Consider the following 26,865-nt stretch of genomic DNA (forward strand, 5'->3'; position numbering starts at 1 on the left):
CCAGTGCTTGCAGCACTATTGAAAAGTACCCCTTGCTGTTTATGTACTCGCTGGCTTGGTGCTCCAGTGCCAAGATAGGGATATGGGTTCCGTCTATGGCCCCACCACAGTTAGGGAATCCCATTGCAGCAAAGCCATCCACTATGACCTGCACATTTCCCAAGGTCACTACCCTTGATAGCAGCAGATCTTTGATTGCGTTGGCTACTTGGATCACAGCAGCCCACACAGTAGATTTCCCCACTCCAAATTGATTCCTGACTGACCGGTAGCTGTCTGGCATTGCAAGCTTCCACAGGGCTATTGCCACTCGCTTCTCAACTGTGAGGGCTGCTCTCATCTTGGTATTCCTGCGCTTCAGGGCAGGGGCAAGCAAGTCAAAGTTCCATGACAGTGCCCTTATGCATGCGAAAGTTTTGCAGCCACTGGGAATCGTCCCAGACCCACTACACTATGTGGTCCCACCACTCTGTGCTTGCTTCCCAGGCCCAGAATCGGCGTTCCATGGCTTGAACCTGCCCCATTAGCACCGTGATGCCTGCATTGCCAGGACCCATGCTTTGAGAGAAGTCCGTGTCCATGTCCTCATCACTCTTGTCACCACGCTGACATCGCCTACTCACCTGGTTTCGCTTTGCCAGGTTGTGGTGCTGCATATACTGCTGGATAATGCATGTGGTGTTTAATGTGCTCCTAATTGCCAAAGTGATCTGAGTGGGCTCCATGCTTGCTGTGGTGTGGCGTCTACACAGAAAAAAGGCGCAGAACGATTGTCTGCTGTTGCTCTGATGGAGGGGCGGCGACTGACGACATGGCTGGCTTACAGGGAATTAAAATCAACAAAGGGGGTGGCTTTACATCAAGGAGAAACAAAAACAACTGTCACACAGAATGGCCCCCTCAAGGATTGAACTAAAAACCCTGGGTTTAGCAGGCCAATGTTCAACCCACTAAGCTAACCCTCCCTCTCATATTTCAGGCAGGACTTCATGGAGGGAGGGGCGAGCAAATGAATACAAAACAAATCTGGTCTATTCCTTGTTTTGATCCACTCCATCTATCTTTTACATCTTTGGCTGCCAGCAGATAGTGCAGAAGGACTGTAAGCCATCCACATCTCTTGGCTGCGTGGCAGAAGATGGTACAATAGGACTGCTAGCCATCCATATTTCCTGCCTACTCACCATAAGATGGTACAATAGGACTGCCTGAAGGACTAAAGAGAATGACCTGGTCGAGTCACTCCTAATTTAGTCCCTGCACCCATGTCTGCCCAGGCACTCCTGACCGACGCGGCCAGGAGCACCTCAGACATGACGATGATGGCTACCAGTCCTATTATACCATCTGCTGCCACAAGACAATAGGTTGCTGCTGCTGTGTAGCAATGCAGTACCACGTCTGCCAGCACCCAGGAGACATACGGTGACAGTGAGCTGAGCGAGCTCCATGCTTGCCGTGGTATGGCGTCTGCACAGGTAACTGAGGAAAAAAGGCGCGAAACGATTGTCTGCCATTGCTTTCACAGAGAGAGGGAGGGAAGGAGGGCCTGATGACATGTACCCAGAACCACCCGCGACAATGTTTTTTGCCCCATCAGGCATTGGGATCTCAACCCAGAATTCCAATGGGCAGCGGAGACTGCAAGAACTGTGGAATAGCTACCCACAGTGCAACACTCTGGAAGTTGATGCTAGCCTTGATACTGTGGAAGCACTCCGCTGAGTTAATGCACTTAGAGCATTTTGTGTGGGGACACACAATCAACTATATAAAAACGATTTCTAAAAAACCGACTTCTATAAATTTGACCTAATTTTGTAGTGTAAACATACCCATAGATCATCATAGAGTATCAGGGTTGGAATATTTCCTGGACCATCCTTTAAAAATGGCCTGGCCACTTTCACTCCTCAGTGAGCTGGATTTTTGAATTGGCACATGGCCCAGTGATTAAAATAGCTAGTTTTGTCAATCAGAATACCTGAATTCTTTTCTTTGGTCCTGGATTTTTGTGAAACTTCCCAAGCTAGTATGACAATGTGTTCTGAGAGACTTAGCATTTAATGAGATGGATAAATCAATCAGATTTAGGCCATTCTGAAGACCTTTTGAAAACGGGATTTAGCCATCTAGATTACATAAATGTTGCAATGCTGAGCAAAGCAACACAATAAATACCTTTAAAAATCTGGGCAAAAGTCCAGATACAGATGACAAGTTACATTTGTTTGTTTATTTCTGGAGAATCCTATGTTGTCAGTGTGAGGAAATATCAGCAACATTTTTACTTGTAACGTCTTGCCTAGTATGATATAGGAGGAAAATCATATGATCTAAAATTCTAAGGGTTCTGTGTCACACACAAGTTGGAATGAGTAGCTGTGTATTAGCAACATTCTTACAGAATGCATCCATGGTTCTACCCTGGTGTAAGATCAGAATCAGGTCAATGGACTTTACATTGAGACCCAGCCCTGCTCTTATTAAAATCAATGGTTGCTTTGCTACTGACTTTAATTGGGGCTGAAGCAGGACCTTGCTTTGCTGTAAGTGTAATTTATTTCTGTTGCTTTTTTGAATGAGTTTTTAAAATAAAGACTCCTCTACGTCTATGGGCTGTTTACTAATTATGGTTCTAATCCTGCAAACACTTTTGCACATGTATAATTTTACATTGGGAATAGTCTTGTGTTGAAATTATGTGTGTGTGCCCAAGTGTTTGCAGGCTCAGAGTCTATGCCTATGCTGAATAGATGTGGGAAAGCCAAAAAATGTGACATATAGGATAAACAAGTACAGAATGTTTATCAGATAAAATTGCAACCAGATATGTCAGACAGGTCACAGGCATTGTTGAGAGGTATTTAACCTCAAGCAAACTAAAGGTTCAAAGCAACATATAATTATAAAGGAAAATATTTACACAACTGATTCTCTTAAATTTAATTCCTATTTAAAGACTACTAAAACCCACTGTGAGGAATGAAACTTTATTATTCATCAATTCCCACTTTCTCTTCCAGTTCCATCAGGTTTATTACCATCAGTGATGGATTCTGTACCTGCTGTCTTGAAAGAAATATTTAGTTTACTCCACTACCTATCACTGATTTCAAAATGATGTTTTCAGTATGTTGCTTAGTGGCTGCAAATCATACAGAGTCTGCTAAAGAAATATCTCTTATATTTTACAGATAAAGTTGTTATATGTCACTACATATTTAATATGTAGGGTTGTGTTTCTATAGCACCATTACCCAAGAACCTCAGAGCACTTTGCAAACATTAGTATTCTAAGCTTCACAACACGCTTTTGAGCTAGGCATTATACCTATGCTGCAGGTGGGGAAATTGAGGTTCAGAGGAATTAAGTGACTTGCCCAAGAGCACTTGAGGCTGTGCAAAACATTCTAAGTCTGGGTTGAAAGGGATTCAGTTGTTTCACAATTGGTTTGCTTGGTGTAACACTCTGAATCTCAAAAAGGAAAGTGTTTTGAGTGTTTCACTCACTAATTCATGTTGTTGAATTCAGTCTTCTGTGTGTTTGGTCAAGAACTTCAGTTTAATTAGTAAATCATTTAATTATACTCTGATATAGCAACATAAACAATGCATTACAGTTGATTTATTACTAATACTGAAATACACTGGCCAAGGACAGAACCATGGGGAGCAGAAACCTGGAAGAGGAGAAGGAAGAAAATGTTTAAGGAGCGATCAGCAAAGTTAGAGTCACAGAACCCTCAAGTTTCAGAGTAGCAGCCGTGTTAGTCTGTATTCGCAAAAAGAAAAGGAGGACTTGTGGCACCTTAGAGACTAACCAATTTATTAGCGCATAAGCTTATGCTCTAATAAATTGGTTAGTCTCTAAGGTGCCACAAGAACCCTCAAGGAACATACAGTCTCAATGAGAAGTGATAATGTTTATGGTCGCAAAGGCAGTAGAAAAACAGAGAATGAACATGGAGACAAGACCTTTACATCTGGGAAGGAAGATACAATTAGAAGTTTTTGCCAGGGCGATTTCAGTAGCGTGGAGTAGGCAGAAATCGAATTGGAAGGAAATGAGGAGGGAGTTGGAGAAGAGAAAGTTAAGACACTTGTTGTAGTAGCCAGGCAAGGTACTAACAAACTTCAACAGGACTTTATTTTTTAAAGTGGAAACCTCTTTTCCAAGCTGCTGCTATACCCTCAGTAGCTCTCCCTCAGCCTCTTCAACTCTTCCCCCGTCCTTCCTGTTTCCTGTCCTTTCAGACACCCAACAGCCAGTGTTCCCAATTCTAATAATTACAAGCAACATCTAATCACCACAACACTTCTGAGAAAGAGGTGTGGTTTAGTGACTTAGCAGAGAGCTGGGAGTCAGGCAGTCTTGAATTCTAAGGCTAGATCTGTCACTGACCACTGTGTAGCCTTGAGCAAATCATTTAATCTCTCTCCCTCAGTTTCTCAATCTCATAGGGTGTTGTAAATATTAATTAATATTTGCTAAGTGCTTTGAAGATGGACTAATTTCATGATAATGTCTAGGCAGGTGCCAAGTAGATTTGCTTATTTCTGTCCATCAAACAATAAATACTATATACTTATAAAATGTGCACACAACTAATCTATGTCAAAACATGGTCCTATTACTATTATCCCTTTTCTCCACTGCCGTGTTTCACCTCCCTGTCTTGTCTTTAACTAAGCCCCAATCCTGCTCATACTTATGTATATAAGACTATTTATATGCTTAAAGTTAATCACATGCATAACTGTCTGTATGATCAGACCTAAGATGGTAAACTCTATGGAGAAGATATAATTGTTTACTGTATGTCTGTACAGAGCTTAAAAAAATGGAGCCTCCTCTTGGTTGGAGCTTCTACACATTACTCTAATACGAATAATAATGAGTGAGTGATTGAGTGAATGAATGAGTAAGAAAGTGCTATATAAATGTATTTTGTTGTAAACTCTTTGGGACATGGACCATCTTTTTCTTCTGTGTTTGCACGGTAAAGTGAGGTCCTGCTTAATGACTGGGACTTTTATGTGGTACTGCAGTAGTATTATTATTATTATTACTATTTTATTTATAATTTTTTGTACTTATGCATTTATTATTTTAGATCATATCAGAAGCCTCGTGCATTGTGGCACAGTATGGCAGTGTTGTTTACTTGCTTAGAATTAGGCCAGAGTTGAACTAGTATGGAATTACTTATCTTCTCTTCTGATGCTTCTATTCTAGGCGGAGGTAATTCAGGAAGGCAAAATAGTGTAGTTAGCTACACCATCTGTGTCCTATAGATAGCTAGAGGACGTCAGCCTTGGGTTACACCCAGTTTAACAAGACCACTAATTGTAAGAGCATATTCTCCTCTCGATATGTCAGGATTTACCCATATAACTGAGCAATCATACAACTTGATAGCGAGTCCATAATTCTGAATAGCTGAATAAATACAGTACTCACTGCAAGCAGTTCACAGTTGTCTGTAGGCTAAAATTTGTTCACAATCCCCTTGGCAAAAAACTCTGAATAGCAAACAAGTTTGTAAAAGCTATGAACTGTTTGTAGACGAAGAGAAAAAAGGGTTAATAATTTCACAAGCTCTGATAGTCAATAAAATATGCTTGTATACATAAAATCACAGAATCTTAGAGTTTAAGTCCAGATGGGACAACAAGATCACCTCCTGCACATTACAGGACACTACACCCCACACAGTTATCCTTGTACTGAGCCCAGTAACCCAGATTAGATGAAAATATTACAGCCCTCAGAAGACTAAACAATTGTGTGCCACAAGCAGAGAATAGAAGCAAATGAGGTGCACCAGTGCCCGCATAGCCTTTGAAATGGCAGGGAATTGATTTGGTGAGCTATATCACCTATGAATTTATTAATAATCCAACATGCTACAGTAGTCTTCAAAGAATTAGCCTAATTTCTGCTTCTTTTAGCCTCTCCATCTAATTAATTTTCATTTCAAGGGAAAACAAACAACACTACTTTATGAATCATAGCATCTAGAATGGCCATAATTAAAGACCAAAAATATTAGCGAATGCAAAGAACCAAGATTTGTTTTGTTCTGAAAGAAAACAGCTTGCCCGTCTCTACAAGCCAAGAGGCCTGTGGTGAGCATTATTAAATATGGCCAAGAGGCTGACCAATCGGAAAGCATACCTGGATTTATTGAGCCCATTTCCAAGCCAGGAAGTAAACAACTGAGTAATTTTTTCTTCGCACAGAATGTACACAGTTCTTACAAAAGGATGGCATATTGCAAATTATTTTAATTTTCAGAACTTGTTTTCTTAAACAAAAACCCTTCTCTGTTTATGCACTGCTGTTTTATTTTTATATATTTGACAAAATAAAATAACATTTTGCTGGTTTTCATGGTTTGAATTTTGAATTGTGGCTGCTGATAATTCCCTCTTTCTTTCTGCCTCATGGATGCCAAAAGGGAGGGTGATTTAGAGTTTAGTAGTTTGGTACTTAAGAGTCCTGGGCTTTGCCCCTGGTTCTGCCACTGACACTCCTATGTTACTTTACCTTCTGTGTTTCATAAGCACCTTTGATTCACTGGATCATGCTGGACTGGAAATCTGGATACCTGAAATCTATTTTTGGCTCTGCCGCACATTTTTGTGTGATCTTGAGCAAGTCACTGAATCTGTGTGCCTCAGTTTCTCTCTCTGTAACAGGCAGATATTGACTTTTTATGCCTTTTAAAATCTGCAAGTGAGAAGTGTCATGTAAAGTGTGTTCACAGTATTATTGTCGTTTTATAGTCATTAGTATTATTTATATGTAACCCTTCTGCCCGTCAGAGTTGGCAGCAACAAGTGCCAGGCTCAGTATCTAAGGGTTCCATTCCAATAACACAATGCAAAACCGGCTCGAGCCCCCACCCAGTGACCTGGGACAAATATATACCACTCCTGCTGGGCACCTCCAAGAGGCAATACTTCCCCTCTCGCAAGCACAGAGTCTGCGTGAGGCAAAGCCTTTTAATAACAGAGAGAAACAATGTGGCATTATGTTGGGGAAACACTACCAACAGGATTCCTAACACAATCCATGAGCAAAAAACCCACCCCAAGCAAATTGGGGTGTTTCCTTTCCCTTTGGTTCTTGAGTCCAGCAACCCCAAAATCACCCAAAGTCCCAAAAGTCAAACACCCCAAAAGTCTCTGTCCCTGGTCAGTGCAGCCCCAGAGTTCAAAAGTTTATCTGCAGAGTTTTACCTCCCAACCTGGGTGGAGATGGGGGGCCTAAGGGGCACCTTACATGGTCCAAAGCCAATTGCCCCACCTCTTCATGGGGCTCTGCTCTGCTCCGCTCCGCTCCACCAGCCGTCCCACGAATCACTCCGCTCTGCCAGCTGCCCCCACGAGCTGCTCCAGGCATCTCACAAACTGCTCCGCTCCACCAGCCACTCTGCTCTGCCAGCCATCCTGCAAACTATCTTCAAGCTCCCCCACTACTTAACACAACACTCAGTGATGTCAGCTCTTAGTAAATTTAGCTCTTTTGTGATTTCAGCTTGTAGTAGAGGAGCCTCAGTACTAATGCACCATTGGTCCAAAGTGAATTCAGCTTAGCAGTCTGTAACTAGATTCCTAATAGAATCAAAATTAGCTCTGATATTCCATAGTGGAGAGAGGAGGAAGTGTAATTAGCATGTAAGGCCACAACACCATGTATTAATACCTGTCCCCAGCCTCTCTCCCTTCACTGGGTTTTGGAACCCATGACCCTTGCCTAGCGAGTGCTGCTTAGTTGATGGTGAGTCCCTCCATCATAACAAAAGTCCAAATACAGTTCCACTGTCCTTGATTCACATAATCAGGATAATAACAGTTTATTCCTGCCCCAATAACAGAGAAACTCGGGCTTCTACAGCAGCCAAAGTGACCATCTAGGCAGGGTCGGTGTGCCTATGCAAATGAGATCAGCCCCTGAAGTTCTTTTCCACAACCCACCATGACTCGTCACCAGATGTCAGGGTAGAGCTCATCCTGACTCTGCTTACATATATTTATTTCAGTGTTCTCATCTGTAAAATGGGAATAATAATTACTTGTGAGTAACTACAGGGCTTTTCAGAGATTTGATTAATTAATGTCTGTAAAGTGCTTTGAGACCCTGGGAAGGCAGGCACTATAAATATGCAGAGAATGATTTATGATTAATTTTATCACAGGCCTGTCACATAAAGCTCATTTGTAAAGGGTGGCCACAAAGCAGAAGGAAAAAGGAAAATAATGATGTTATTGTATCCGTGAGAGATGTTAGAACAACAGCATCATAACCAGGCACAAGTGTAATAACCAAATAGATCAACAGTTGAAATTCTGCATCATAGAATACTGTGTAAACGGTGACTATAAACCAGGGATGTTAAAATGAGGTTAGATTCTGGGCTAGTTCAAATGTTTACTTTCAGCATAAGCTCCGAGAGATACAGTCACTTGGTACCCTTTCCTAATTAAAAGGCAGATTGTGCCATTAGGTTGTTAAGGTTGTTGTCTCTTTGTTTGCCTGTGTTTGTTTGAGAATTCCCCATCCAGGTCAATGGGCAGTTCTGCTTAAAAATGGAGTGTGCTAAGCCTGAGAATTTTGAAGTGCTCAATGTTGGACAGGGATGGTGTCCCTAGCTTCTGTTTGCCAGTAGCTGGGAATGGGCAATGGGATGGATCACTTGATGATTACCTGTTCTGTTCATTCCCTCTCGGGCACCTGGCATTGGCCACTATCGGAAGACAGGCTACTGGGCTAGATGGACCTTTGGTCTGACCCAGTATGGCCGTTCTTGTGTTCAATGTTGGCTTAACTTTGTCCCCATTTATGTCAAAAGGAGTTTTACTGTTGATTTCAATGGGAGCAGAGTCAGGCAAAGGCTGAGCTCTTTTTGAAGTCCCCATCTAAACCGGTGCACACTCTCATGCTTTGTCCCTTATAGAGCAGAGCTACTAACATTGCTGTTTACACACTGCCCATAGAACAGGGAGCTATCCTATGCACAAAGTATCTAGGTTGGGTGTGGAATATCTAGCCCTCTATATTTAGCCTAAGCTGTTCAGAAATATTTATTAATATTGGGTATTTAAGTACCAACATTTCTAATGGCTATTTATTATTTTTCAGCACCAGAGAGCTCACAGTATAAACGAGTCATGGTGTGTTCTCCAAGGAGCTTGCTGCAATCTTATTTCAGACATGACACAAGATAGGGAATTACAAAACTGAAGGGAAGAGTTGCAAGAGGAAGGACAGAGTGAAAACAATAAGATTACATGGTTACTCAGCAAAGATTAGTGCGGATCACCAGGAAACAAAAAGTGTGTGTGTGGAGGAGGGGAGGATTAGCATGAATAAAGATTGAAATGTCGTCACTGACTCATTTCTAACAGACAAGTGTGAGCAATAAGGAAAGGTTTGAATTTAAAAGGTCCAGGCAGACCAACTTAGAGAGAGCAATCCAGAGGGGAAAGCATGGACAAAAGCACGGCCATGACTGTGGGAGAAGCGGACAAACGAGGTTTCATGGCATAATTATCAGACTGGAGTGGGAAGGAATGATGTGATAGGAGGCTAGATTCAATAATGGGCAACACACAAGAACACTAAGAGTAAAACGTAATGGAAACACATAAAAAAACCCCTACATTTAACTTTGTACAGATCCTTGGGTAAATTTGGAAAACATAAAGACATATCCTGTGGGTGGAGTGTGATTCATACAGTATTCAGATCAGAGTGGGAGGTAGGGCAGAGATTCCACAGGGCATTGTGGGGATTGAGCAGTCCTGCAGGAGGCAGGGGGTAATCCAGGGACCCCATAGAGTTATGTTTCAGGTGAATCAGCCAGGTGAAGTTCTGGGCCAGATCCTAGCAGGTTCTGAGCATCTCCTGTGAGGCGCAGGGTACACTCAAATCCCATTTAACCTTGCAGAATCAAGCCTTCCAATGTGCTAGAAAAAACCTGAGAGCTGACCCATCTAACAACCCCCATCATCTCCATCTGCCAACCAAAACAAAAGTATAATGGTCTCAGTTGTGTTAATATTTGATGTGTGTGAGTTTCCCTACACTAAACTTCCAGAAAGGTCACAGTCAAGAGCAGCGCTGAGCAGTATTAGCCATGCTGTTTCTTCATCTGTCTCACCTGCAAATAAGTGCGTGTTCTTCCTCAAGTGTTTGCTCATATCCATACCAATTAGGTGTGTGCGTGCCTCGTGCAGAGTTGTCGGAAAGTTTTCCCTTAGCAGCACCCATCGGGTCAGCTGTGGAGCCCCCTGGAGTGGCGCCTCCATGGCGGTGAATATAGGTCCCTGCTGACCTGCCACCTCCTCAGTTCCTTCTTACCACCAGTGGCGGTCGTTGGAACTGCGGTTGCTTGCTTTACAAGTGCTTCCCTTAGCTTGTTACTTGTTGTAGCTCATAGTTCTTAGTTTATAGTTGTTAAGTAGTTAGTTAAGTTAGTTAGTGATAGGAATATTTGGAGTGTTGTGTACCCCCGACCCCATGCCCTTCCCCTGGGCTCCGGGGCATGCCTCAGTCCCACGGGTTTAAGTCCCGTGGAATCTGCCACAAGCCCATGCCAACAGGTAACCCCCACAACTCTTGCCTTAAGTGTCTGGGAGAGGCGCACCAGACAGAGAGGTGCAAAGTTTGCAGGGTGTTCCACCCAACGATGAAGAAAGAGCAAGACTTCAGGCTCAGTCAGAACCTGATGGAGGCAGCTCTTCATCCTCAGACAGCCCCAGGCCGACAGCCTCCGGCCCTGAGCACATCCATGCGGAATGCTCCAGCCTCCATGTGTAACACAGTGCCAAGGAAGGCCTATAGCCAAAGAGACCCTCGACACCGATGCTCCCCAGCACCAAAGTCCATGGAGGCAACTTGGCACCGCTTCCACTCCCCAGTGCTGCACAAGCGGCACAGGAAGACGGACAGGGGCCGCTCCCCTGTGCCAAAGACAGCAGTGCCAGCTGGTGTGACCGGAGTGCGTCCAATGCAGGAGCACCCGGTGCCAGAGTTACAGGAGATGGCACCGTGGACTTTGGTCCCTCAAAGGAGTCCGGTGCCCATAGACTCTCCTGACTGGGAGTGCCAGGTGGAGGAATTGGAGCTCCTCTCCACCCCAGATATTTTTGAGGCCATGAGGGATCTGATTGCCATGACGGCTCCTCAGTCTCTGGCTGGCAGAGACAGGCCTCCGGTGCCACAGTGAGCAGCACCATCTAGAAGAAAACCTGCCATGATGAGGCAGTGACCTTCACCAACACAGCACCACCCCCCCATGGCACTGCTGTTTGACACCACCATCGTGGCACTGTTCTCCGGCACCAGTTTCCAGATGGGGTTCCTCAGTTCTATTTAGGCATTGCTCCCCATCACTGGCACCGAGACACTGGTTCCCAGCACAGATAGATAGCACTGGTTCCCAGCACTGGCTCAGCGGCACCGGTCCCCAGCACCGGCCGAACAGCACTCATCCCCAGCACCTGCTAAGAGGATTGGCACCGAGAGCCACAGTGCCAAAGAGGATGACACCAGAGAGCTGGAATGACAGGAGGGCCCGGCGCCACCTCTGGCTTCGTCGGCTTCGTCGCCAGATGAAGCACTGGCAAGGGCTTCAGCCTTGGGACCACCCCCCATTGATAGCAGGGCCCATCAGGACCTGCTATGCAGGATTGCCCACAACATGGGGTTGGAGGCAGGGGAGGTGGTTGAGTATGAGGACCCCATGGTCAACATTTTGACACCAGAAGGGCCATCCAGGGCTGCTCTGCCCATCATAAATACAATCAAAAATAACATTAAAACTCTGTGGTAAACCTCTGCATCCATTCCCCCGACAGTCAAGGGGGTGGGGAGGAAATACTTTGTACCCTCAAAGGGGTACGAGTACCTCTTCTCGCACCAGGCCTGCTCGTTGGTTGTGTCTGTGGTGAACGAGAAGGAGAGACCGGGGAAACATAGACTGACTCCAAAGTCTAAGGAGTCGAAAAAGATGGACCTTTTTGGCCAAAAGGTCCATTCGATTGGGAGGCTGCAGTTGAGGATAGCTAACCAGCAAACTATCCTCAGCAGGTACAACTTCAATTCATGGACCTCCATGCTGAAGTTTAAAGAATTGGTATCACCGGACTCGAGAGCAGAGTTTGTGGCAATAGTGGAAGAGGGCAAGGCAGTGGCATGTACCTCTTTATAGGCCTCACTGAGTCCGCGCAAACCCTGTCCTCAGGCATCACTATGAGAAGAAGCTCATGGCTTCAGGCATCTGGGCTTCCCCCGGCAGTGCAGCAGACACTACGGGACCTGCTGTTTGACACTACAGGCCTTTTCATGGAGCAAATGGACTCCAGACTGCACAGCCTTACAGACTCCCGGGCTACTATGAAGTCATTGGGCATGCACACACTGGCAACCCAACGTAAACATTTTAAGCCCCAGCTGCAACAGTGCTCCTGTCCCCCTCATCTGAGCCAGGATTCCTACAGAAAGCAGGGAAGGAATGGCAGGCGCAAGTATGACTGGCTGCTCAGGGGGTATTCCAAGGAAGAGGTGGAGTCTTAGCTATCCTTCGTCAGATCCACCTTCAACAGGTTGGGTCTCCTGCTCAATGTGAACAAGTCAACCCTGCTACTGACCCAAAGGATAAAGTTTATCGGTACGGTGTTGGACTTGATCTGGGCTGGGGCGTTCCTGCTGGAAGCTCGCTTCCAGCAATGACTGACATCATACAAGGCCTCAGACAATACCCTACTACTACAACAAGGGGGTACCTGACTCTTCTCAGTCACATGGCAGCATGCATGTACGTGGTACAGCATGCCAGACTGAGGCTCAGACCTCTCCAAGCTTGCCTTACATTGGTCTACCATCCAAGGTGCGACATCCTAGACTCTGTGGTCACCATTCCGGTGCAAGTCCTCGAGTTCCTCCGATGGTGGCTCGACCCTCAAAAGGTGTACCAGGGAGTCCCCTTCAACTGACCCCAGCACTCTTTGTCCCTGGTAATGGACGCATCAGTGCTGGGATGGGGCTCACACCTGGGAGACATTCAGATATAGGCCTCTCGTCTCAGGACAGTCCCTCACTTCATATCAACATCAAAGAGTTGAGGGCGGTCCGATTAGTGTGCCAAACCTTCCAGGCCCAGCTTCAAGGCCAGTGTGTGGCAGTTATGACAGACACTACAACTGCAGTGTTTTACATCAACAAGCAGGGTAGTGCCCATTCCTCTCCCCTATGCTGGGAAGCCCTCCTGTTGTGGGAGTTCTGCATTGCCCACTCCATTCACCTGGAAGTATCCTACCTCCCAGATGCCCAGAACGAGCTAGTGGACTATCTCAGCAGATTCTTCCACAACCATGAATTGTCTATCTGCCTGGACATCATACACAATGTTTTCCAGAGGTGGGGAACTCCCTAGGCTGATCTATTCACCATACGAGGCAACAGAAAGTGCCTGTAATTCTGCTCCTTTCAGAAGCACAACCCTTGCTCATTTGCGGACACGTTCCTCCTCCCCTGGATGGGATGTCTTCTGTATGCATTCCCACCATTCCCACTCATACACAAGGTCCTGCTCAAGATTTGCAGAGACAAGGCAGCCGCTATACTGGTGGTACCAGTGCGGCCTCGCCAACACTGGTACACCATGGTCCTGGACCTGTCAGTGGATGCCCTGATCACATTGCCACTGTTCCCGGACTTGATCGCCTTCACCACCCCAACCTCCAGTTCTTCCATCTCACAGCCTGGAAGCTTCATGGCTAAACCCCATAGAGCTCATGTGCTTGGAGTCAGTGAGGGAGGTCTTACTTTGTAGCAGAAAACCCTCCACTAGGGCTACCTACCTGGCTAAGTGGAAGAGGTTTACATTCTGGTGTACTCAGGGCCGCACACCCCCAATACAGATGCCCATACTGCTCATACTGGAGCACCTGAAATAGCAGGGTCTAGCACCGTCATCCATCAACATGCATCTGGCAGCCATTTTGGCCTTCCACCCAGGAGCAGCTGGGCATTCCTTCGCCAACCCCATGGTCGGCCATCTCCTTAAGGGTCTGGAACGTCTGTACCCGCAAGTTAGACAACCGGTTCCAGCATGGGACCTTAACCTGCTCCTCTCCAGACTAATGGGGCCCCCATTTGAACCTGTGGCAACTTGTTTGCTCCTCTACCTATCATGGAAGTTAGATTTCCTGGTTGCCATTACCTCAGCAAGGAAGGTGTCTGAGCTAAAGGCCCTCACCTCCGACACCCCCCACATGGTTTTCTTTAAGGACAAGGTGCAATTCAGACCTCATCTGGCCTTTCTTCCAAAGGTGGTGTCCCAATTCCACACCACACAGGACATTTTTCTACCAGTATTCTATCCTAAGCCTCACAACAGTAGCCTAGGACAGAGGCTCCACACACAGGATGTTCATTGAGCGCTGGCTTTTTACATCAAGCACACGAAACCATTTTGGAAGTCAAACCAGCTGTTCGTAGCAGTGGCAGACTGGATGAAAGGACTCCCGGCCTCATCACAGAGGATCTCAGGACGACACCAGAGAGCTGGAAGGACAGGAGGGCCTGGATCCAGACTTGTTTCGAGTTAGCCCAGGTTCCAGCACCGGCACGAACGGTGCATTCCACAAGGGTGCAGGCCTCATTGGCAGCATTCCTTGCCTAGGTCCGTATTCAAGAGATCTGAAGGACGGCGACATGGTCCTTGGTTCATTCATTCACCTCTCATTACACCATCACTCAGCATGCTGGAGATGATGCAGCATTCGGCAGAGCGGTGCTTCAGTCAGCGATTCCATAACTCCGACCCCACCTCTGGGGTAGGGCTTGGGAGTCACCTAACTGAAATCGATATGAGCAAACACTCAAAGAAGAAAAACTGGTTACTCACCTTCTCATAACTGCTGTTCTTCGAGATGTGTCACTCATATCTATTCCAAATCCCCACCTTCCCCTCTGTTGGAGTAGCTGGCAAGAAGGAACTGGGGGAGGCAGCGGGTTGGCAGGTACCTATATTCACTGCCATGGAGGCGCCACTCCAGGGGGCTCCACAGCTGACCTAATGGATGCTGCTAAGGGAAAAACATTCTGATGACTGTGCACGCGGCACTCACACACCTAATTGGAATGGATATGAACAACACATCTCGAAGAACAACAGTTATGAGAAGGTGAGTAATCATTTTTTTAACTTGGAAGCCAGTGGCAATGTCTGCTCCTCCACCCACTCACAGTCATGTTATAGCCTGTGCTTGCTTTTCTGTCCTGTCAGTGGGCTATAATTGGCTGAGATTGGCTGAGTATTCAAATTCTGCATGTGATAGATGGTATGGGATATAGCAATGTGACACATAATAAGAACAAAATGAAAGTATGAAGCAGCACCATTTTAAAGTGACTTTTAAAAACCTTTGTTCTTGAAATTGTAAAGCAATAGCATATGATACTGCTGTCCCACAAAGCTAAACCATTTCTGTGGTGTACATGACTCTTTAGGTTTCTTGACTACCAGTCACCTGGGTGGGGGTTGAGCTCATCACCCTCAGCTCCCCCGACTCCACTTAGTAGGAATCAAAAGTATTCTGATCCCCTTAAAGAATCAGTACTTTGGTCTCCAGGGCCATTTGATGGAAGAAGGGGAAGCAGTTGTGGGGGCATTCCTGCCAGAATAATAAGCATTAACAGGAACTCTGGAATAAGAGGTTATGTAAAGTAACGCACATTGGAAAACATAATCTCAAGTACATATATAAAATGGTGGGATCTAAATTAACTGTTACCACTCAAGAAAGAGATCTTGGAGTCATTGTGGATAGCTCTCGGAAAACATCCACTCAGTGGGCAGCGGCAGTCAAAAAAGTGAACAGAATGTTGGGGATCATTAAGAAAGGGAATATGCGAGCAAATATCATATTGCCTCTCTATAAATCCATGGTATGCCCACATCTTGAATACTGCATGCAGATTCTGATCGCCCCATCTCAAAAAAGATATATTGGAAAGGGTACAGAAAAGGGCAACAAAAATGATTAGGGGTATGGAGCAGCTTCCATATGAGGAGAGCTTAATAAGACTGGGACTTTTCAGCTTGGAAAAGAGACGACTAAGGGGGGATTGACAGAGGTCTATAAAATTATGACTTGTGTGGCAAAAGTAAATAGGAAGTGTTATTATTCCTCATAACACAAGAACTAGGGGTCACCAAATGAAATTAATAGGCAGCAGGTTTAAAATAAACCAAAGGAAGTATTTCTTCACACAGTTAACCTGTGGAACTCTTTGCCAGAGGATGTTGTGAAGGCCAAGACTATAACAGGGTTCAAAAAGAACTAGATAAGTTCATGGAGGATAGGTCCATCATTGGCTATTAGCCAGGATGGCAGGGATGCAAAACCATGCTCTGAAGTGTCCTTAGCCTCTGTTGCCAGAAGTTGGGATTGTGCAACAGGGGATGGATCACTTGATTATCTGTTATGTTTATTCACTCTGAAGCACCTGGCACTGGTCACTGTTGGAAGACAGGATACTGGGCTAGATGGACCATTGGTCTGACCTAGTATGGCCATTCTTAGGTTTTTATGTCATTGTAGCGAGGCGCTCAGATTCCCTGCCACCCCAGAGAGTGAGGAGCCTCTCTGGATGCCAAAGTGGGCGGAGCCAGCGAACCCTGCACCCGCCCCTCAGAGGTCAAGGCACAGGACCAGAAGAATAAAAGCCTGACCCCAGGGCTCAGTTGAAACACATCTATTAGAGAGGCCAGATGCATGTGGCGGAGCTCCCAGATGGGAGACTGTGGCAATCGGCGGCCGACCCGAGGACTGGCCAGACCAGCCAATGCCTGATGCTAGCCTGAGCCTAGAGATGCTGCCAAGCTTGTCGTTCGCCAGTTACCCCAAGGAGCCACCAAGCCAACCGAGTGCCAGTTACCCCGAGGAGCCCATGGTGTGTAACCCCTTGGAGGACGCTGGCCGGACTCATGTACCTCTAGAGGGGGAGGTAGGAAGTAGCCCAGGGGCAGCTGGCCCTAGTCAGGCTGCAACACTGCCAGAGCCAATGTCAGTGTGTTGAGGCCAGGAACCCCACTGACACAGCAGTGGGTCTTCTGTCACTGCTAGGGCCCCAGGCTGAGATGCAGCGGAGTGGGTGGGCCTGCGTCCCCTCTGCCACCCATCTCGCGGGTGGCAGTCTCCCCCCTCCCAGGCTGCTCGGAGCCAGGAGCCTGGGCCTTGCTATTGAACTCTTTGCTCAGGCAGGCTAATTCCCTGACATACCTGACAGAAATAGTGAGGTGGTCTGGTTCCCCGCTGCCCCGGAGAGTGATGACTCCTGGCCGAACGCACCTACAGTCATGCATTTTGCTTTCTGAGCAGCAGGAGAAACTGAATAAAACAGGAACAGCAGCTGGGGAAAGAGTTGGGAAAATATATAAGGACTATAAGGTACTATACCATGTGTATTTTAATTAAATGTAGACAAACTTTTCCCCATAGTATAATTTACATAGCCTTTAATGAAATAACTCAAATGCTTAAAGTTAAAAACTGCCCAAGTATTTTCTCGATTGTGGCCAGAATGCTCAGCACTGTGTAGAATCAAAAACTTTGTCATTTGTTTTCTAGAAAGACTAGTAATGGCAGGTGCTGTTCTTATACAGTGAGAGGGAAATCCTGCCAAGCTAATATCCTTGCCCAGATGTGCAAGGTTTAGGTAAAGTTGTAAGCAGAGTCAGGATGAGCTCCACCCTGACATTTGGTGGTGAGGTGTGGCAAGTTGTGGAAAAGAACTTCATGGGCCGATCTTATTTGCATAGGCACACCCACCCCACCTAGAATGAGGCCATAGCTGCCCAAATGGTCACTTTGGCTTCTGTGGGATCCCCAGTGTCTCTGTTATTGGGGCAGGAAGAATAAATTGTTATTACCCTGATTATGGGAATCAAGGACAGTGGAACTGTACTTGGCCTTTTGTTATGATGGAGGGACTTGCCATTAACTAAGTAGCACTTGCTAGGCAAGCTATATGGGTTCCAAAACTCTGTGACTGGAGAGAGGCTGGAGACAGGTATTAGTACCTGGTGGTGTGGGCCCCTTTGTGAGGGCCTGAAACATCAACTGCACCTCTGTCTCTCTCCGCTGTGGAACATCAGAGCTAATTTTGGGTCTATTAGGAGTCTAGCTACAGGTGCTGAGCTGAATTCCCTTTGGCCTTATGGTGCGCCAGCACTGAGGCTCCCACTACTACAAGCTGAAATCACTAAAGAGCTAAAATTACTAAGAGCTGAGCACTGTGTTAAGTAGTGGGGAGCCTGAAGATCTAGAGCGGAGTGGAGCAGTTTGTGGACTGGCTGGTGGAGCAGTTCATGGGACAGCGGGAGCTGCTTGTGGGATGCGGAGCAGTTCATGGGACGGCTGGTGGAGCGGAGCAGAGCGGCTGGTGGAGCGGAGCAGAGTGAAGCCCTATGGAGCTGTGGGGCAGTCAGCTTCAGATCACGTAAGGTGCCCCTTACCTCTTCCCCCCCAACCCCCCCCACACACATACATTTTCACCCAGACTGGGGAGTAACACTCTGCAGATAAACTGTTGAACTCTGGGGCTGGACTTTTGGGATGTTGGACTTTTTGGACTTCGGGTGATTTTTGGATCGCTGGACTCAAGAGGCGTTTGGGTTGTGGGACCCAAGAACCCGAGGGAAAGGACATGGCCCAATTTGCTGGGGTGGGGCTTTGCTCATGGTTTGGTTGATGAACCCTAGTTGTGGTGTTCTCCCAATTTAATGTTGATGTTGTTTACCTCATCTTTAATTAAAGATTCTCTGCTACACCGAGACTCTGTGCTTGCGAGAGGGGAAGTATTGCCTCTTTGAGGTGCCCAGGGGTGTGTGTAAGATTTTCTCAGGTCATTGGGTGGGGGCTTGAGCCAGTTTTGCATTTGCTTTGATGAGAGGGAACCCCTGTGTACTGAACCCGGCCCTTGCTGCTATCAACTCGGCCTGGCAGAAGGGTTACACAATATAGACACAGCAGTTCTGCTGTGTTGGAAAAGATGACAGGCCATGGAAAAGCCTCATGGAGGACTCTACACCCCTGCATGCAAAGAAATGGTGCTCTGTGTTGGTTCTCTTCACAGCAGCACATATAAAAGACCCAGTGCAGGAAACAAAGGAGTGCCATAATGGGTCAGACTTGAGTACCATCTAGTCTTTTTGAGTTATTAGCCTCCATAATCTTATGTATCAGTGAGTTGCACATTGCATTAAAATATTTATTTTTATCAATTTCAAATTTGTGACCTTTCACTAACTAACTGAGGGTCTGTTTGTTTGCAGGTAATGCAACAGGGTGAACACAAAGACCGAGCAACTTACTTAGTGGTGACCTTAACACTAACACATTCCTCCTAAATCTCCCCATCTTCCCTTTTGTGGAAACATTTAGTACAGCCACCATTGCTCACTGTGTTGGGGTATCCACCCAACACAAGCCCTGAAGGGGTTAAGGTGGCTAGCTGAGCCAATTAACTCCTCAGGGTGCACATGGAGGAGGAGCCAGAGAGCAGGGATAAATTAAATGAGGCTCAGATGGACAGGATTCAGAAGGGGGGCCTATATAAAGCCTGGTAGCTGAGAGCTGCTGGAAGAAAGGCTGTAGTCACTCCCTGGGAGAAGGGAGGTGTGGTTGGGGCTACAGAAAAAATAGCTTAGGGCAGCGGCTCTCAACCTTTTCAGGAGTCTGATTTGTCTTGCGTACCCCCAAGTTTCACCTCCCTTAAAAACTACTTGCTTACAAAATCAGACATAAAAATACAAAAGTGTCACAGCACTCTACTACTGAAAAATTGCTTTTTTTCTCAATTTTACCATATAATTATAAAATAAATCAATTGGAATATAAATATTGTACTTACATTTCAGTGTATAGTATATAGAGCAGTATAAACAAATCGTTGTATGAAATTTTAGTTTGTACTGACTTTGCTAATGCTTTTTATGTAGCTTGTTGTAAAACTAGGCTAATATCTAGATGAACTGATGTACCCCCCTGGAAGACCTCTGCATATTCCCAGGGTTACATATACCACTGGTTGAGAACCACCAGCTTACAATTACTCCCTGGGAGGAGGGAGTTGTGAGGCTGGCAAACCCAGAGGTAGGGGGAGAGCTAGAAGGTAAGGAAAGGGCTCAGGGAAAGGTAGTAAAGTCAAGGAGTGAACACATGTTGGCTGCTGACAAAAGGGTCCCTGAGCTAAAACCTGGAGTAGAGGGTGGGCCTGGGTTCCCCTGCCAACAACTGAGGGAGTGGCATGGGGGCAGTAAATGGGAAGATGGCCAGAAACTGATAGTGAGGAAAGATTTTGATACCCCAGATGGAGGAAGCATGTAGAATGACCTGGCTGGAGGGCCAAGGCACGAAGATGGAGTTGCTGTGAGAGAGAGCGGCAATAAAGCATACAGCAAGAAGCAGAAGGGGGCGTTGGAACTGAAGAGAGCTGATTCCCAGACCGACCAGGAGGAGGTGCCACCTGCGGTGAGTGGACCCCGTGACACTCACTTTTACTGCTTTTTCCAGGATTTCAAGCTCTTGAGCAGGACATATTGGAAGTGGTACATACTATCTTGGTGCAATGCTGTGGTACCATTTTATAATGTAAGATTAGCTGCAAGAGAATGATAATCATATCATACCATTGTATTATACCGCATTACTAGATCTGAGGATGACTGATTTTAGAGGAGCTCTCAATGCAATTTCAGAGTATGTCCTGTTCAAAAAAGGCAGATTCATGCTGTCCCCCTCTTCTGCCAATGGTTTAAATAGTATGAAGGTAGATGGACTCAGCAAAGACAGCCATCAAGATATGTTCTCCTTCAGTGAATAGAAAAGAGTATTGAAGGCAGACAGTCCACATCCTTCTTTCTTGCCTTCACACCTATCTTGAGGTGGAAGCCACCACAAGGAAGTTGTGCTCAGGAAAAACCCACCAAATCATGTTTAAATTCAGTAGGTACCCTCATTTGTTCAATCAGAGGGGACAACAGAAAACAAGGAGCCTTTCCTGTAGCAAGCCTGGCCACTGAAAGGAATTCTCTGAAAACACACACTTTGATAGAAATGTTGTTTGTTTTTCATTTTTAAGAAATTACCGTGCTCTAATTCCAACTCCATCAAAAGAGGCAGGAAAAAGGATGGTCCTGTTTTACCAACACTTAATGATGCTGATATCAGGGCATGGAAGTCAATCTTAAGGACTTTGGTTGGCTCCTTCAAGAATTTTTATTACTTAGGGCTTAAAAGTATGTACAGTACATTGTGTTTCAGCTAATACTGATTGCCATGTGACCACGTTTACTAAGAAAGATCTTTCAATCTAAGTTATTCTTGGCAATAATTTCACAGCTACTAGGATACTAAAGAGAACATAATACCATAGGTAAAAGAACTAATAGAATTAATAAATATGTACTATATGCTATACACCTATTTTTCATATGCACCTGTCTACAATATTATATATTATATCCAAAACCACTGCGCTAAACAAACATTATTAAGATTGCAAAATCAAGCACTCAAAAGTTAGGAAAAGTCAGAATTCAGGTTGCCTGTGCAACCATAATTCAGTCCCTTTCTTCATATGCGTTATGATAGTTTTTTAATTATATGACCACAGGACCACTGCCTTATGCAGGTTTGGAGATTAAAAAGACTTTGTTTTGAAAAATTTTAACCAGCTATATGACCAACCTCATTAAGCCAAACATTCTTGGAATGACTTACCTCTGCTATCCTCTTATTCTATTAACTCAAGGCATACGCATATTGAAGTTACACAGAAGCACTAGCTCAAGAAAACTGCAGCTTTATGGAAATCAATAGAAAATATGTGACTAAATATTTTGAATTGTCAGAATCACCATAGAAAGACTGACTCATAACAGAGCCATTGATAGAAGATCATAAATCTTATAACAAAAAATTTCTAATGACAAACTCGTCCATGGCTATGTCCTCCCATATATGAGTAGCGATACCACATGGGGGGAGTCCTGCACTTCATTGAGCATAATGCTGTGAGTGATACAGCCTGAAATAAACATATCCTACTTCTTTGAATAAGGGTGGAGTATCATCTTACTAAGCAGAAATTTGATTACTCTTATACCACAAGATCAATTAATTGTTGCTTAATTTCATAATTTACACTTGGAAGAGAAAAAAGAACGAGGAGTACTTGTGGCACCTTAGAGACTAAACAATTTATTTGAGCATAAGCTTGTAAGAGAAGGCATCTTCTAGCATGTTTTGCCTATGGAATTAAAAATACTCCAACAAACTCCATGCAGTTGGAACAGACCAGAGTAATCCCAGGAAATTAGATCATACTTTACAACCAGAATGCCAAGAAAAGTGCAATATTATGCCAACTGATGATAGACTTTTCTTCTTTGCCTACTCTCTTGCATTAGGCGGTCTGGCTCTTCACCAGGCCCATATTGGTAGTAGTGCCACTTGATTCTGTGAAACAGTTTTGTACAGCAACAGCTCTTTAGATTTTAGCAAATGATCTAAATCTAGCTTTTTGAACCAGAATATTTCCTCAACTGAATCATCTGAGCTGTTTGGAGTTAGGCTTGTTTGGGCACCTTTTGTAGAGGTATGTGATTGGATGGGTATAGAATCTTAGCCCTGGTCTACACTATGGGTATGTCCACACTACGAAATTAGGTCGAATTTATAGAAGTCGGTTTTTTAGAAATCGGTTTTATATATTCGAGTGTGTGTCCCCCCACACAAAATGCTCTAAGTGCATTAACGCGGCGGAGTGCTTCCACAGTACCGAGGCTACAGTCGACTTCTGGAGCATTGCACTGTGGGTAGCTATCCCACAGTTCCCGCAGTCTCCGCTGCCCATTGGAATTCTGGGTTGAGATCCCAGTGCCTGATGGGGCTAAAACATTGTCGCGGGTGGTTCTGGGTACATATCGTCAGGCCCCCGTTCCCTCCCTCCCTCCGTGAAAGCAAGGGCAGACAATCGTTTCGTGCCTTTTTTTCTGAGTTACCTGTGCAGACACCATACCACGGCAAGCATGGAGCCCGCTCAGCTCACTGTCACCGTGTGTCTCCTGGGTGCTGGCAGACACAGTACAGCATTGCTACACAGTAGCAGCAACCCATTGCCTTGTGGCAGCAGACGGTGCAATAGGACTGGTAGCCGTCATCGTCATGTCCGAGGTGCTCCTGGCCACGTCGGCCAGGAGCGCCTGGGCAGACATGGGTGCAGGGACTAAATTTGAAGTGACTTGATCAAGTCATTCTCTTTAGTCCTGCAGTCAGTCCTATTGAACCATCTTATGGTGAGCAGGCAGGCGATATGGATTGCTAGCAGTCCTATTGCATCATCTTCTGCCGGGCAGGCAAGAGATGAGGACAGCTAGCAGTCCTACTGCACCGTCTTCTGCCAAGCAGCCATGAGATGTGGATGGCATGCAGTCCTTCTGCACCCTCTGCTGCCAGCCAAAGATGTAAAAGATAGATGGCGTGTATCAAAACAAGAAATAGACCAGATTTGTTTTGTACTCATTTGCTTTCCCCCCCCGACCCCATCTAGGGGACTCATTCCTCTAGGTCACATGCAGTCACTCACAGAGAAGGTGCAGCGAGGTAAGTCTAGCCATGTATCAATCAGAGGCCAGACTAACCTCCTTGTTCCAATAAGAACAATAATTTAGGTGCACCATTTCTTATTGGAACCCTCTGTGAAGTCCTGCCTGAAATACTCCTTGATGTAAAGCCACCCCCTTTGTTGATTTTAGCTCCCTGAAGCCAACCCTGTAAGCCGCGTTGTCAGTCACCCCTCCCTGCGTCAGAGCAATGGCAAACAATCGTGCATCTGAGTTGAGAATGCTGTCCAGAGCAGTCTCAATGGAGCACTCTGATGGGGCTAAAACATTGTCGCGGGTGGTTCTGAGTACATATCGTCAGGCCCCCGTTCCCTCCCTCCCTCCGTGAAAGCAAGGGCAGACAATCATTTCGCGCCTTTTTTCCTGAGTTACCTGTGCAGACACCATACCATGGCAAGCATGGAGCCCGCTCAGGTAACCGTCACCGTATGTCTCCTGGGTGCTGGCAGACGTGGTACTGCATTGCTACACAGTAGCAGCAACCCATTACCTTGTGGCAGCAGACGGTACAATACAACTGGTAGCCGTCATCGTCATGTCCGAGTTGCTCCTGGCCACGTCGGCCAGGAGCGCCTGGGCAGACATGGGCGCAGAGACTAAATTTGGAGTGACTTGACCAGGTCATTCTCTTTAGTCCTGCAGTCAGTCCTATTGAACCATCTTATGGTGAGCAGGCAGGCGATACGGATTGCTAGCAGTCGTACTGTACCATCTTCTGCCAGGCAGGCAAGAGATGAGGATGGCTAGCAGTCCTACTGCACCGTCTTCTGCCGAGCAGCCATGAGATGTGGATGGCATGCAGTCCTTCTGCACCCTCTGCTGCCAGCCAAAGATGTAAAAGATAGATGGAGTGTATCAAAACAAGAAATAGACCAGATTTGTTTTGTACTCATTTGCTTCCCCCCTCCGCCGTCTAGGGGACTCATTCCTCTAGGTCACACTGCAGTCACTCACAGAGAAGGTGCAGCAAGATAAATCTAGCCATGTATCAATCAGAGGCTAGACCAACCTGCTTGTTCCAATAAGAACAATTACTTAGGTGCACCATTTCTTATTGGAACCCTCCATGAAGTCCTGCCTGAAATACTCCTTGATGTAAAGCCACCCTCTTTGTTGATTTTAATTCCCTTTAAGCCAACCCTGTAAGCCGTGTCATCAGTCACCCCTCCCTCCGTCAGAGCAACGGCAGACAATCGTTCCGCGCCTTTTTTCTGTGCGGACACCATACCAAGGCAAGCATGAAGGCTGCTCAGCTCACTTTGGCAATTAGGAGCACATTAAACACCACACGCATTATCCAGCAGTATATGCAGCACCAGAACCTGGCAGAGCGATACAGGGCGAGGAGGCGACGTCAGCGCAGTTGCGTGAGTGATCAGAACATGGACACAGATTTCTCTGAAAGCATGGGCCCTGGCAGTGCATGCATCATGGTGCTAATGGGGCAGGTTCATGCTGTGGAACACTGATTCTGGGCTCGGGAAACAAGCACAGAGTGGTGGGACCGCATAGTGTGGCAGGTCTGGGATGATTCCCAGTGGCTGCGAAACTTTTGCATGCGTAATGGCACTTTCATGGAACTTTGTGACTTCCTTGCCCCTGCCCTGAAGTGCAGGAATACCAAGATGAGAGCAGCCCTCACAGTTGAGAAGCGAGTGGCGATAGCCCTTCTGGAAGCTTGCAACGCCAGACAGCTACCGGTCAGTTGGGAATCAATTTGGAGTGGGCAAATCTACTGTGGGGGCTGCTGTGATGCAAGTAGCCCACGCAAGCCAAAATCTGCTGATATCAAGGGTATGACCCTGGGAAATGTGCAGGTCATAGTGGATGGCTTTGCTGCAATGGGATTCCCTAACTGTGGTGGGGCCATAGATGGAACCCATATCCCTATCTTGGCACCGGAGCACCAAGCCCGTGAGTACATAAACCACAAGGGGTACTTTTCAATAGTGCTGTAAGCTCTGGTGGATCACAAGGGACGTTTCACCAACATCAACGTGGGATGGCTGGAAGAGGTACATGATGCTCGCGTCTTCAGGAACTCTGGTTTGTTTCAAAAGCTGCAGGAAGGGACTTTATTCCCAGACCAGAAAATAACTGTTGGGGATGTTGAAATGCCTATAGTTATCCTTGGGGACCCAGCCTACCCGTTAATGCCATGGCTCATGAAGCCGTACACAGGCAGCCTGGACAGTAGTCAGGAGGTGTTCAACTACAGGCTGAGCAAGTGCAGAATGGTGGTAGAATGTGCATTTGGACGTTTAAAGGCGCGCTGGCGCAGTTTACTGACTTGCTTAGACCTCAGCGAAACCAATATTCCCACTGTTACTACTGCTTGCTGTGTGCTCCACAATATCTGTGAGAGTAAGTGGGAGACATTTATGGCAGGGTGGGAGGTTGAGGCAAATCGCCTGGCTGCTGGTTACGCGCAGCCAGACACCAGGGCGGTTAGAAGAGCACAGGAGGGCGTGGTGCGCATCAGAGAAGCTTTGAAGACCAGTTTCATGACTGGCCAGGCTACGGTGTGAAAGTTCTGTTTGTTTCTCCTTGATGAAACCCCCCGCCCCTTGGTTCACTCTACTTCCCTGTAAGCTAACCACCCTCCCCTCCTCCCTTCGATCACCGCTTGCAGAGGCAATAAAGTCATTGTTGCTTCACATTCATGCATTCTTTATTCATTCATCACACAAATAGGGGGATGATTACCAAGTAGCCCAGGAGGGGTGGTGGAGGAGGGAAGGAAAATGCCACACAGCACTTTAAAAGTTTACAACTTTAAAATTTGTTGAATGCCAGCCTTCTTTTTTTTGGGCAGTCCTCTGTGGCGGAGTGGCTGGTTGGCCTGTGCCCCCCCCCCCACTGCGTTCTTGGGCATCTGGGTGTGGAGGCTATGGAACTTGGGGAGGAGGGCGGTTGGTTACACAGGGGCTGTAGTGGCAGTCTGTGCTCCAGCTGCCTTTGCTGCAGCTCAACCATACACTGGAGCATACTGGTTTGATCCTCCAGCAGCCTCAGCATTGAATCCTGCCTCCTCTCATCACGCTGCCGCCACATTTGAGCTTCAGCCCTGTCTTCAGCCTGCCACTTACTCTCTTCAGCCCGCCACTTACTCTCTTCAACCTGCCACCTCTCCTCCCGGTCATTTTGTGCTTTT

General features: G+C 46.2%; 1 long non-coding RNA gene across 3 annotated transcripts in view; it reads left to right on the forward strand.

The window, feature by feature from the left end:
• The window catches only part of LOC311528504, a 69,010-nt gene that overhangs the window by 18,201 nt on the left and 23,944 nt on the right, over nt 1-26,865 (forward strand). For all 3 annotated transcript variants that reach the window (XR_014713614.1, XR_014713615.1, XR_014713616.1), the window contains one exon: nt 20,396-20,556. This is a non-coding gene — a long non-coding RNA (uncharacterized lncRNA). The remainder of the gene's footprint in view (nt 1-20,395; nt 20,557-26,865) is intronic.

The sequence above is a fragment of the Lepidochelys olivacea genome (assembly GCF_965140295.1).
Source record: "Lepidochelys olivacea isolate rLepOli2 genome assembly, chromosome: 11".
Taxonomy (NCBI): domain Eukaryota; kingdom Metazoa; phylum Chordata; order Testudines; family Cheloniidae; genus Lepidochelys; species Lepidochelys olivacea.